Source organism: Podarcis melisellensis (genome assembly GCF_964234715.1).
Source record: "Podarcis melisellensis genome assembly, chromosome: 13".
NCBI lineage: Eukaryota > Metazoa > Chordata > Lepidosauria > Squamata > Lacertidae > Podarcis > Podarcis melisellensis.
Window position 1 is genome coordinate 19,557,023 of NC_138545.1, and position 12,327 is coordinate 19,569,349.

At 46.3% G+C, this 12,327-nt stretch overlaps 1 pseudogene across 1 annotated transcript; it reads right to left on the bottom strand.

Moving 5' to 3' along the window:
• Positions 1-1,616: 1,616 nt before the first annotated feature.
• Positions 1,617-2,648, bottom strand: LOC309356051 (galactoside alpha-(1,2)-fucosyltransferase 2 pseudogene; annotated as a pseudogene). Its single transcript has one exon. The product of its transcript is annotated as a galactoside alpha-(1,2)-fucosyltransferase 2 pseudogene (transcript).
• Positions 2,649-12,327: the final 9,679 nt, after the last annotated feature.

Sequence of the window (12,327 nt, forward strand, 5' to 3'; positions counted from 1 at the left end):
AAGCCGTTCCTGTCTCTGTGATGACGGCAGCAGGTGGTGATGTGTTTCTTGTAGTCTGGATCTACTGCCCCCTGTGTATCCTGCCACACAAGGTGGCCGCCTCTCCTTCCCTCATGGGTGGTTCAGCTCTGTGGGCATGTTTTGTAAGTAGGTATATAGAAATATATCATGCTATGAATTTCCTTCACCCTTATTGTTTCATTAATACGAATGCATAAAAGTACTTTTCGTGCAATATCTGGTTTCAGTGGATGAAATCCACCAGTTTTGTTGAATTAATTAAACTAAATAGTTTCCATTGGATTGTGATTAAATGTGCAATTAACTGCTTTTTTATAGATTTATTGTGTTGTTATCTTCCTGGGGAAACCCAGCAAGGTGGGCAGGGTAATAATAATAATAATAATAATAATAATAATAATATATTATTATTATTCCTTTGCGGGTTGTGCAAACTACTATTCTGAATCATCCTTTTTAAAGGACAGGCTAGGGGATCACTGTGGATGAGTTTCTGGAACCAGGGGGTGGGTGATGGGGCAGGTGTGGCCTGAAAGATTTGGGAACCATTGATATATACTATGGCTCAGTTGCATTCAAAACAACACTGGGGAGGAGCAACCTGCATAACCAAGTCAGCTGGGCAGCAGCTCCAGGAAAATACAAATATATTTATCAAAAGATATTTTTGCCAGGAGAGAGATGGGGGGACACACCTGCCCATAGTGATATACATTTGGATTGAGAGTGAGTGGTGCGGAATGACAATACATCCTTTAAAAATAAATAAATGGGATAGTGGTTCTGTGCCTTTAACAACTAAGGACATGCTGCTTTTTAAGGGACCAAGTGGCAGTGAGTCAAATATAGTGAAAGCAGTTGAAGGTGGGATGCGGGAATGTCTAGAGCAGGTGTTGCCAACATTCCAACTCCCATCAGCTCTGACCAGCATAGCCAATGGCCAAGGATGATGGGACTTGCAGTCTGAGAACATCTGGAAGCCAACATATTGGCTACCCTGTTCTGGACCTTGGGGTATCATGGTGAGGAAAGAGTTCAGATGGGGGGGGGCAAGCTACACTTGTATTTCCCACTCTGCCTTTTCCACAGAGCCCCATCACTGTCCATCATTCTTAATACTAGAGCAAATATTTTGCAGGAAGAAATTCCTACATTCAAGCCATTGCATTCCCAGTTGAAACATATCTGGGATTAGGGCTAAAGCAGACTTTTCTCTGACCTGAAATGTTGCAGACCCACTGGCAGTCAGAGTAGATGCTCCTGGGCTCAATAAGCCCACTTACAGAGCTAAAGTTCCCAATGTTCTTTAGTATGAAAGGAAGCCTCTTCAAAGTGCAGTCCATGGTGCCTGTGTCCATATTACTACTAAGTACTTGGTGGTGGAAGGGCTTAGAATATGGTTTTGACCCAGCCTCTTCACCATACTGCAAAGTGAGGTCTAAAAGAGGTGGAATCAATGTGTTTGACCAAACTAGGTCTTTGAGCGCCCTGTCAGGAGTGCTGGTGACCACTCTCACATACATGCTTTGTGGAATCAGTGCCCAAGCAAGTCCTTCCAACCGTATCTAATTTGACCTGAATCAGCAACTATTTGGTCAAGCTTCTGGCTTCTGGACTTGGGAAGAATTCTTGGGCAGCAGAGGGGAAAGGTCTGCTGGAATCCCAATCCATTCAGGCAAAAAGGCTGCCCAGGGCTTGAAGACCTTAAGGAAGGGAGAGTCTGGGAGGGTGTAGTTGCCCAAGTAGACGGTCTCCCCACCAGCGAGGTAACCCGCCCAGATGCCAAAAGTGCCAATTGTCATTATTGTGTGGTTGCAATGAGCAAGGAGAGCAAAATCACTCCCTGGAGAGGACTCACGCCCATCCCCAGAAAAATAAACATCCCCCCTGGAGGCATTGATGTTTTTCTTGCACCACTCCATCCCATTGCTGGTCACCACAAAGATGGGATTGGGGTACTTCTCTCTGAAATAGTTCATGGCTTTCTCCAAATAGCCTCTGTCAGCCACCACACCTTTCCAGATCTTGGGCATCACATAGACATAATCCCCTCTGCGGACATGCACTCCAACATATGTCACCTCCTGGCGCTGCCCCCGTAGCTCCTGAAGATATTGATTGGCTTCTTCCTTGATGTGGTCATGGAAGGAGAACTGCTGAAGTATCTCTTGGCGGATATGGTGATAAAAGGTGTAAGAACATGGGTAGCCCGTCAGCCGGACGTACTTGCCTTTGATGTGTTTATAATCCTCTGACATCCAATCATGAAGACCAAAGTTCCTCCAGCGGATCTTTTTAGCCACTTCAGCATGGAGCACAGGCAAAGTGATCCGGAATATTGGTGACAGGTACTGGTGCATGGCGGGACAGATGTAGGCTTGATGTCCATTCATCTTGGCTAAGGCATAGAGGGTGGCATATTCCCCCATCTGGTTTCCTAAACGGCCAATGGAGTTCACTGTCCATATACCACTATCCATGATCTTAGAAGATGACCTGGAAGAAGTGGTGGTTGTGTTACAGTATGACCGAGAAGAAGTGGTGGTGGTGGTGAGGGAAGCACGAGCTCCCATCCCTGGGAAATTAGGTGATTTCTTGAAGTTGATCCTCCCCTGCTGATATGGCATCTTCTCATACAGGTGCAAGATTGTAGAGAGGGACAGGAGGCCAAAGAAGTACAAAAAGAATAAGAGGGCAGGTTGGCTGAAGGAACATCTTTGGGGGAGATCCATAGCTGCACAATAGGAACACCTAAAGGAAGAGCAAAGTAAGATTAAAAAAACAGGTAAGATCAACATGCAGAACACAACCACTGTTGTACATCAGCGGTGACTTAGATGGCAATGTGACCCTTTATGCTATACATGTCCATAACTTCAATGTATATTACTCCCAGGTAAATGTGTATCGAGTTCCAGATTGAATTAATAAGCCTGAAAGCCACCACACAAATGCCTAGAAGAATACTTAAAGTAAACCCACCCTTTACACTATGCAAATCCTTCTCCCATTTCCTCACATATGTAGTCTAACTGTGTTTTTGGAAATTTGTGGGTTTTTACATCAACTTTGTCTCTAAATTGATTGTTGCTAATTTCTTGAAATTAGTCTTTCTGTCTAAAATTTTTCAATGTATTTACATAACCAAAGACATTATTAACTGTAGTTGCCAAAAAGGGAGGCCTCCTCTCTTCTCATTTCCTTGTTCTTAAGAAAGTATTCTGCCACTTTTGATGACATTCGGGTATATTGCAACATGGTTCAATTCCCAGGAGTCACAATTTCCTACATGTCCCTCTAAGTTAAAGTCCAATTCTTTGGTCACTGAAGCAATGGAGGACTTATAAGGAGCCAGATACCCTTTATGATTATCCCAGGATATAACACTGTCATTGTTCTGTTAGCAATCATTTCCCATTTCTTTTTCTTTCTCCATAATAGTCATGTCCACTTTTGTGATGTTGGCAGCTCCTGGAAATAAATGAAGAGATCCTCTCTGTTTCTGTAGGAACTGCTGCCTAATCCACAAATCTTTGTTTGCTTCATAGCACCTTGATATCTGGTTCTATTCTACCTGTCCATCCAGTTCCCAGCAAAGAATCCAACTTTCCCATGTTCTGTTGCTCGTGGTGGGGAGAGGGGAGTGACCTTTGCTTCTCCATCCCCTCCACTGTTCCATCTCTCCGCCACCTAGTCTTGCTTCTTGCATGTGTTTTGCCCCCCCCCCCCCATGCACACACCCACACCGAGAGAGAGAGAGAGAGAGAGAGAGAGAGAGAGAGAGAGAGAGAGAGAGAGAGAGAGAGAGAGAGAGATACCCCAGCAATGCTTCTCACCTGGTCTCAGGGAAGAATTGACCTGGAGCTCTAAGTTGCAACCAGTCTCCAGGGGTGTTCTGAGAAATGTGGGCAGGACTCCAGAAAAAAGTGAATCTGGTTTTATCTGCCTCCCTGTAGCATTGCACCCATCCTGTGGGACTTGCCCCGCCTGAGTAAGAATAAGGAAAAGCCACAGGTATTAAAATGCTGACATGTTAACAAGATTTTTACAAGGAAGTTACTGCTTTTCTACAGACCTGTCATAAAACTTGAGCAGAAACCCTTGCAGATCATAATTTAGCAATCATAAATGGCCATTTTGCACACCAGATACACGCATCCGACTTCAGAACTGCCTGAGGCCCTTTGGCCACTTGCTTTCTGCCTGCACTTGGAGCAAAAACAAGAAGTCCTCCTGTTCAAACAGTGTATCTTATAATCTGAACGCAGGAGTTATATAATTGCTTAGGATTGTTTGTTAAGATGTCTAGTAGCCCTCCACAAACATGTTAAATAGGCCACAGAGTGTTTAATCAGCCAAAGGCCTGCTTATAGAGAAACGTTTTTGCCTGGTGCCTAAAGATATGTAATGAAGGTGACAGGTGAGCCTCCCTGGGGACAGCATCCCACAAATGGGGAGCCAGCGCAGAAAAGGCCCATCCTAGGAAGATAGGAATCTTCCACATACTGACTCATTCCTCCATTGTCTACACTGACTGGCAGTGACTTTCAGTGGTACACAGTGGTACAGTGACAGGGGTGCACAGCTCTTCCTGAAGATACCAGGGACTGAAAGACCTTCTGCATGCAAAGCAGTCCTTCTCAAAGGCAGAGAGGAAAAATGAGGAGTGTGAGCGAGTGATTCAACATAATGAGATAGAAAGGATGAAGTGGAAACTAAGATGGTTGGGTCCATACACCCAGTGTCATTACTGTACACCCAAAGCTACCCAGTCATATTATCCTGAGGAACATAGAGATGGGGAAGAAATACACGCTGCCGTACTCATAGGGAATCCTAACCATCTCTTCCTGGGCACTCCCAGTGTAAGAATATGACCCTTCCCACCTTCCTTAAACTCAGCACAGTCAGCTTCTTCAAGGGGTGGGGTGGGGGGCAATTACAGCACAGGCTTTGCCAGTCTATATCCTATCATGCATAGGGGGCGACGAGTCTTTGGGGCCCCCAATAAAATATCCTAGGGGCCTCCCAAAGTTAATGGACATTGCCATTCAAATGGTGTGCATGCACCGTGTCATGTGATCAGTTATGTAGAGCAGGCTTACCTGGGTCCCCCCAATATTTTATTCAAGTTGGCACCCCTGCTGTCATGTGACCTCAGCTCTTTGCTGAGGCATCATCGCTCTGCAAGTTAGATAGGAAGAACTTCAGCCAGCCCAAGGGGAGCTGTCCGTGGTCCTGAATTCTACAACCTCTGATGAAAGATACCTGCCGAGAAGAGATTCCGCTTGCCTGCTTCCACTTAACACATGCTCTAGTAGAACAGGACGCCCATGCATGGGATACCTGGTGAAGAGGTACCAAAGCAGAGCTAGCTGGGCTAGAGCCAAGAACAAGTGCTGAAGAAGGAGAGAGTGATAGGCAGACAAACAGACTGGAGGGATACTGCAGCCAGGAAAGTTGCCCAGCTGTGTGGCAAAGAAAACAGTTTGGCTTGAAGGGGAGTTGAAAGAGGGCACACGATCCAACCAGATGGGGTGCAGTTTGCCACTTCCTATAAGCTTGCAGCTCTAAATAATAAGCTGAGTCTAGATGTTTGGTGCAACGGATTGGGGAAGGGCCACAGCTCAGTGGTACAGCATCTGCTTTGCCTACAGGAGGTCCTAGTTTGATCCCAGGCATCTCCAGGTAGGGCTGGGAATTTTCCCTGCCTGAAACTCTGGAGAGCTCTGCCAATCAATATAGGCCATGCTGCGCTGGGTGGACCAGTGGTTGTCTCAGGTTAACACAGTTTCCTATGCTGCTGACACTCTTTCTACTGCAGGTGTGGGATAGCCTGTAGCCCTCCAAATATGCTGGACTACAACTTCTATTATCCCTGGCCATCTCCCATGATGGCTGGGGCCGATAGGAGTTGTAGTCCATAACATCTCGAGAGCCCCATGTCCCCCAAGTTGGAATGAAACCTCGAAAAGTCATGGAATCTTTTGATGTAGTTATCTCCAACAAGCCCCAACTAGACACTCTTTCTTTAGATATAGACAGGCCCGGCCCACCCATAAGGCAGAGTGAAGCAGCCACCTTTCCTGCTGCCTTCGCTGCTGGCGGAGAAGGACCCCTGCCATCCGCACTGGTTTCCAGAGCAATCTCACGGGAAATTGATGCTGGTGGTGGTGCTACTTCTCTGCCAGTGGTGGAGCCAGTGGGCTGGGTGGTGAGGCAACGGCAGGGTGGGGCAGCAAAATGGGACATGTCACCCCTTGAAATGGACCACAAAGAGCAAAGCTCAGGGTTCAATACATAAAGAATTCAAAATACACTTAGCTTCCCTGCAATCTCAGACCCTCCAAGTGGCTCTATTTTCCAGGGATAGTCCCAGATTTACAGAAGCCATCCCGGTTTCTGATTTGATCCCGGAATGAGCCTTAGGACATCCCTGTTTTCATCAGAGAAATGTTGAAGGGTATGCAATCTCTCTATGTGGCTCAGGATTTCAGGGGTAATAATAATAATAATGATGATGATGATGATGATGATGATGATGTTTATTTATACCCCACCCTCCCCAGCCGAATCCGGGCTCAGAGTGGCTAACAACAATAAAAGTAACACAGTTACATAAAATCACAATCAATTAATTGAATGAAATGCATTCATTTCATATATAGCAGTATGTAGCATTGGTAAACCTACCCAGACATGTCATGTAGTCACCTACAGTTGTGTTAATTTTTTTGTGGGTTTAATCTTTGTTTTTAATTTTGATAGGGTTAGCTTCACTTATATACATATTGTTGTTACATGCCATTCCAATCTCCAATTGGTGAAAGACTCCACTGCCTCCAGTATTTACCCAGGGTTCAGTTTCCTTGGAATGAAGGTTGGTGAAGACTGTGGTATCTTTAAGGTATATGGTTTCATTTACACATGTATAAATGTGTGGGTGGCACTATGGTCTAAACCACTGAGCCTCTTGGGCTTGCTGATCAGAAGGTCGGCGGTTCGAATCCACATGACGGGGTGAGCTCCTGCTGCTCTGTCCCAGCTTCTGCCAACCTAGCAGTTTGAACGCATGCCAGTGTAAGTAAACAGTGTTTCCATGCACTCCATCACAGTGTCCCGTTGCGCCAGAAGCGGTTTAGTCATGCTGTCCACATGACCCGGAAAGCTGTCTGTGAACAAATGCCGGCTCCCTTGGCCTGAAACAAGATGAGCACCACAACCCGATAGTTGCCTTTGACTGGACATAACCATCCAGGGGTCCTTTGCCTTTTACCTTATATACAACCTGAGCTTAATAAGTAGGGGGTCACAGCATTAATGAAGAAGAAAATAATTCCATAAAACTTCATTATTTTGATTTTTTTTATTTTTTTTTATTAGCTGACAAAATGGTGGGTGGCACTCATTGTCGGGCCTGCAGCACAGCTGAGCCACGCATCTCTCCTGGGAGTGACACGGTGGCTTGAGTGCCCGCAGGCTCCACACTGCCCCAAACAGTCTGCCCATTACCTCTCCCTCAGCTGTAGGGTGGCTAAGTGGGAGGAGGCAGGCAGACTCCTTGGAGGCCCCGTGGGTGGCTGGCCCCGCTCCCGGGTGCAGGGCATGTGTGCCGCCCTGGGCACCCGATCGGCTTGCTCCAACACTGCCTACAGTGTGAATGAAAGAACACTCAAAAGTGTCCTATTCAGGGGGCCACCAGGGGGCGCGTTGGAAGATGGCCGACAATAACATCTCTCTGACCCACACGAGGTAGTTTAGGGGCTGCTATGGGAAGTAGGCAGCCTTCCCTCCCCACCAGGATGTGGTGGGGCCCTGTCTAGCCAGCGGTGTTCACAATGCACCCCATGATCCGAGAGATGGGGGTGCGGAACACTTGGCACGAGCCCTCGGTGAAGTCAGCTCTTCCTGACGCCGATTCCAATTAGCGCATGCTGGTTGCTTCAGCCCGGAATTATAATTGGAAGCAGATGATTGGAAATGAGGTTGAAGCACACATATCAAGTAATGCTCGATGATAAGGCTGCTGAATCATGGATCTCTGCGACCGAGAGCGACGGAAGGATAAGTAAATCTTTTAATGTGTCACTACCAAGAGACTGTATGTTTGGAACGAAGGGGGGGTGGAGGAAACACTTTTTCTTCTTCTTTATATGATGTGACAAAAATAACCCTCCACCCCAGAAAGAAACAAGATCGTTGCGTTTTTTAAGAAACATAAGCAGGATTTTAAGAACTATGTGGGAGGTGGAAAACAATAGGAGAGAAGATTGATGAACGGTGAGGAATTTTTATGACGCAGTTAAAAAATGGCGTCTCACCAAGACAGACTGCAGGAGAAAGAGAGAAGGGAGAGAAGAGAGAAGGGGGAGAAGGAGGAGGAGAATCAGGAATGTCGGAAAGAGAATGAGTACGGAATTGAAAGTTTGACCTGACAGAGCCCCCTGATCTAATTTGATTTATTTGGCTTGCCTGGAAAAACAAAGGACAAACTGAAGATTAATTTTGTTTACGGAGGTGTCGAACAGAGGCTGTCCTGAGCTGATATAGCTTCTGAAGAGTATAAAACCCACACAGAGGAGCAGAGCTTTCAGTCTGCTTGTCAGAATCATCAGAGATCGCAAAGAAAGGAATGTACGACTACAACAAGATGAAGAAAAATAATAAAGGACTATCCGGATTGAACTGGATAGAACTGATTAATTAATGCAGTAAAATAAGTGATGTCTGGACTTATCCAGAATTTTGGACTCGTGTGGAGCTTGATATATGGGTACCCCCCAAAAAAAATAAAATTTGGCTGTATAATTTGGAACCAATGTGATTTGAATAATGTGATGTGATTGGCTTGTTAATAAAAAAACTAAAAAAAACAAAAGTGTCATATTCAGCACACTGCCTCCCCCATCGCCGCCACCATCAACTTATGGCCTTCATTCTATTTCACTCTATCCTCCACACAATGATCACATGCACTTTAAAGACCTCTGAAAAGGACTGCCAGCTTTTCTTTTTTTTAATTTTTATTGAAAGTTCAAAAAGTACAGAATTATATGTGCACTAAACATGGTGAGGCGTAAATAAGGGAGAGAGAAAGAAAAAGAGAAACAGAACCCAGGTAGAAGGGAAAATAAAGGGGGGAGGGGGAACCCAAAACTGTATACTTTACAACAGTGTTTCCCAAACTTTTTTGGGCAACGGCACACCTGTTTACTGAAAAAAAATCTCACGGCACACCACCATTAAAGCCCCGCCCCGTGACGTCAGCGCGCAGCGTCACGCCGGGAGGGACGCACGAAAGTGAAAGTTTTTTCCCTCCCCCTTGCCGGGGAACCTCCAAGCTTTGGGGGTGGGAGGAGGCAGCAGAGCGAGGGACTGAGGGACGGCGGCAACTGAGGCGGCGGCGCCTGTTGTGGTGGTGGCGGCGATAGCGGGCGGAGGAGGGGGCGGCGGCGGGGCTTGAGGAGCCGTCGCCGGGAGTTGCTGCTGCTGTTGTTGCTGCTGCTGCCCGGACATGCCGGCCTCCTCCTCCTCCGCTGTCTCGCGCTCCTCCCTTTTGCACGCGCTGCCCCGCCGCTCGGCACCACCACCGCGGAGCCGCCCCCGGCTCGACGCGGATCCTCGCCGCCGCCGCCTCTCACCGCCCGACTCGCCCGCCTCCCTCCCACGGCACACCAGCCAATGTCTGACGGCACAGTAGTGTGCCGCGGAACACCGGTTGGGAAACACTGCTTTACAAGGTGGTTATTATACTTCACCAGATCTTAACCTATTACAGTATTTGTAAGAATGGATTCCAAATCTAATTGAATTTGTCCATGGCAAGTCTGCATTTATATGCAAGTTGTTCATATGTTGCAAGTTTGTATAAGTCTTCAGTCCAATCATAGAAGGGAGCTGCATTTTTAACTTTCCAATTCATCAGTATCAGACTTTTTGCTATGGTAAAAGCACAGAGAGTCCACTCATATTGTCCTTTTGTAAGGTTCCATGTGCTGGGCATATAATTCAAGAGGCTATTTTGCTCTGAAAATGTAAGGCTGTTCCCTACAGTTCTGTTGATAGTTTCAGTTACTTTCTGCCAAAAATCTTTCAATAAGGGACGTTGAAAAAACATGTTTTAGAGAAGCATTATCCCTATTACATTTCCAACAGTTAGATACCTTACATAGCCCTTTTTTAAACAAACGTAATGGGATCCATTATATTCTAAATATTATTTTTGGTTGTGTGGGCCATAATTTAAGATCCAGAGACACCCTCATTATAGCAGTTAAAACAGTTTTCCGCTGTGTGGTCAAAATTGAGATCTCTAATTCTTTACAGTGGTACCTCTGGTTATGAATGGAGGTCCGCTCCTAAGCTGAAACCGTTCCTATCCTGAGGCACACTTTCACTAATGCGGCCTCCCGCTGCGCGTACACCTCTGGCGTGCAATTTCTGTTTGCAACCAGGGCCAAAGTTCGCAACCAGGAGCCCTACTTCCTGGTTAGCGGAGCTCGTAACCTGAAGCATTCGTAACCAGAAGCGTTCGTAACCAGTGGTAATGCTGTATTCCAATCCTCCCTCAGTACCTATATATCCAATTGGTTTGCTAATAACAAAGATTTATATAAAAGGGCTGCGAGCTTGCCACTTGAAGTGACACACATGTTCAGGTATTGCTTCACTCTTGCCCCTTCTATCAGTGTTAACTAATCTGCAATTTACCACAGTGCACATTTCCTTTCCACACTGCAAAGCAAGACAGCTAGCAAAGTAAACAATAAAGCAATCGTATTGACCAAATAACTCACGTTCTGACTTGGAAGGAAAGAATGGAAGGAAAGGAATGTCTGATGGTTCAAAGGCACGTTTTCTGTTCACTTCCTCCCTACATGGGTATAATTAGCACACAAGCACCCCACATCTGCAAGGGTAGGAACCAGAGGGGTACAGTTGCATAATATCTCCTATACCAGGAGATCTGCAACCTTTAAGACAAAAAGAGCCACTTGGACCCATTTCTGAAGAAAAAAAAACTGGGAGCTGCAAAACTCATCATTATAAAAATAACTTTTTTGTCACTTTTTTATTATTTCTTTGTTTGACCCCTCAGAATTATTCCTCCTCATAGAAATAAACGTTAAATTAACAAGTTACCATTTTTTGTGCATGTGTTCTCCCCTTCAAAACAGTGACCAGCGTACATGCCCCCTTTCAATGCAGTGACCAGCATGCATGCCCCTTACAATGTAGCGGGCGGGCGGGAAGGTGACGTCGGGACGGTGCGTGACTAACGCACGCACCTCCCCCATGCGACGTCACAGCCAGTACAGCGCCCGCCACAGTGGGGAGTGTCGGGGCGCACAATGCGCCTCCTCCCCTCGCTAGTATCCGCCCCAGAGCCGCGGCAAAGGTGTAAAAGAGCCACATGCGGCTCCGGAGCCGCTGGTTGCAGACTCCTGCCCTATACCAATCTAGAGTTTGCCAGATGTTTTGGACTACAATGCATTAGCCAGGACTGAAGGGAGTTTCAGTCCAAAACATCTGGTTGACTCCAGGTTGATGTTGACTGTCCCATACCTTTATGGAAGTCAGAAACTCATTAAACTATTTGCTTTTAAAATGACTGCTCGGGAACAGTGTCGCTTGTTACATCCAGTAGCAGCAATAAACTTGCAGGAACAAGCTGTTTGGAGGAGGGTTTTGTTTATTTAAGGTGTGTGATCTATTTCAAGGTTTTTGAGAACCACTGGATAGCATCCAAGATTTCCTCCAAATTTTGTCTGAAACGGTCTCTTGCTTCGCTCCCATATCCCACAGTTCATGGCTCCCTTATTCTTGGCAATACACTACAATCCAACATTACTTGCTGGGTCTGATGGGAGTTGTAGTCCAAAAACTCATCGTGTTGGCAAAGGCTTATCTTTGGAATGAATCAAGGCCAAACAACATGTTATATTCAGAGTGTCTTTTTCCCCAGCTGGAACACACCAGAACTCAATATCGCCACCTCTCAGGTGGGCGCCATTGCAATGGTAAGGGAACAAGGGAGGTGTTCATGGTGAGTTACGGCACCTCTTTTTCTAGAAAAATACCACTGGCTATATTATTCATGAGGGACGCGGGTGGCGCTGTGGGTTAAACCACAGAGCCTAGGACTTGCCGATCAGAAGGTCAGCGGTTCAAATCCCCGCGACGGGGTGAGCTCCTGTTGCTCAGTCCCTGCTCCTACCAACCTAGCAGTTCGAAAGCACAACAAAGTGCAAGTAGATAAATAGGTACTGCTTTGGCGGGAAGGTAAACGGTGTTTCAGTGCACTGC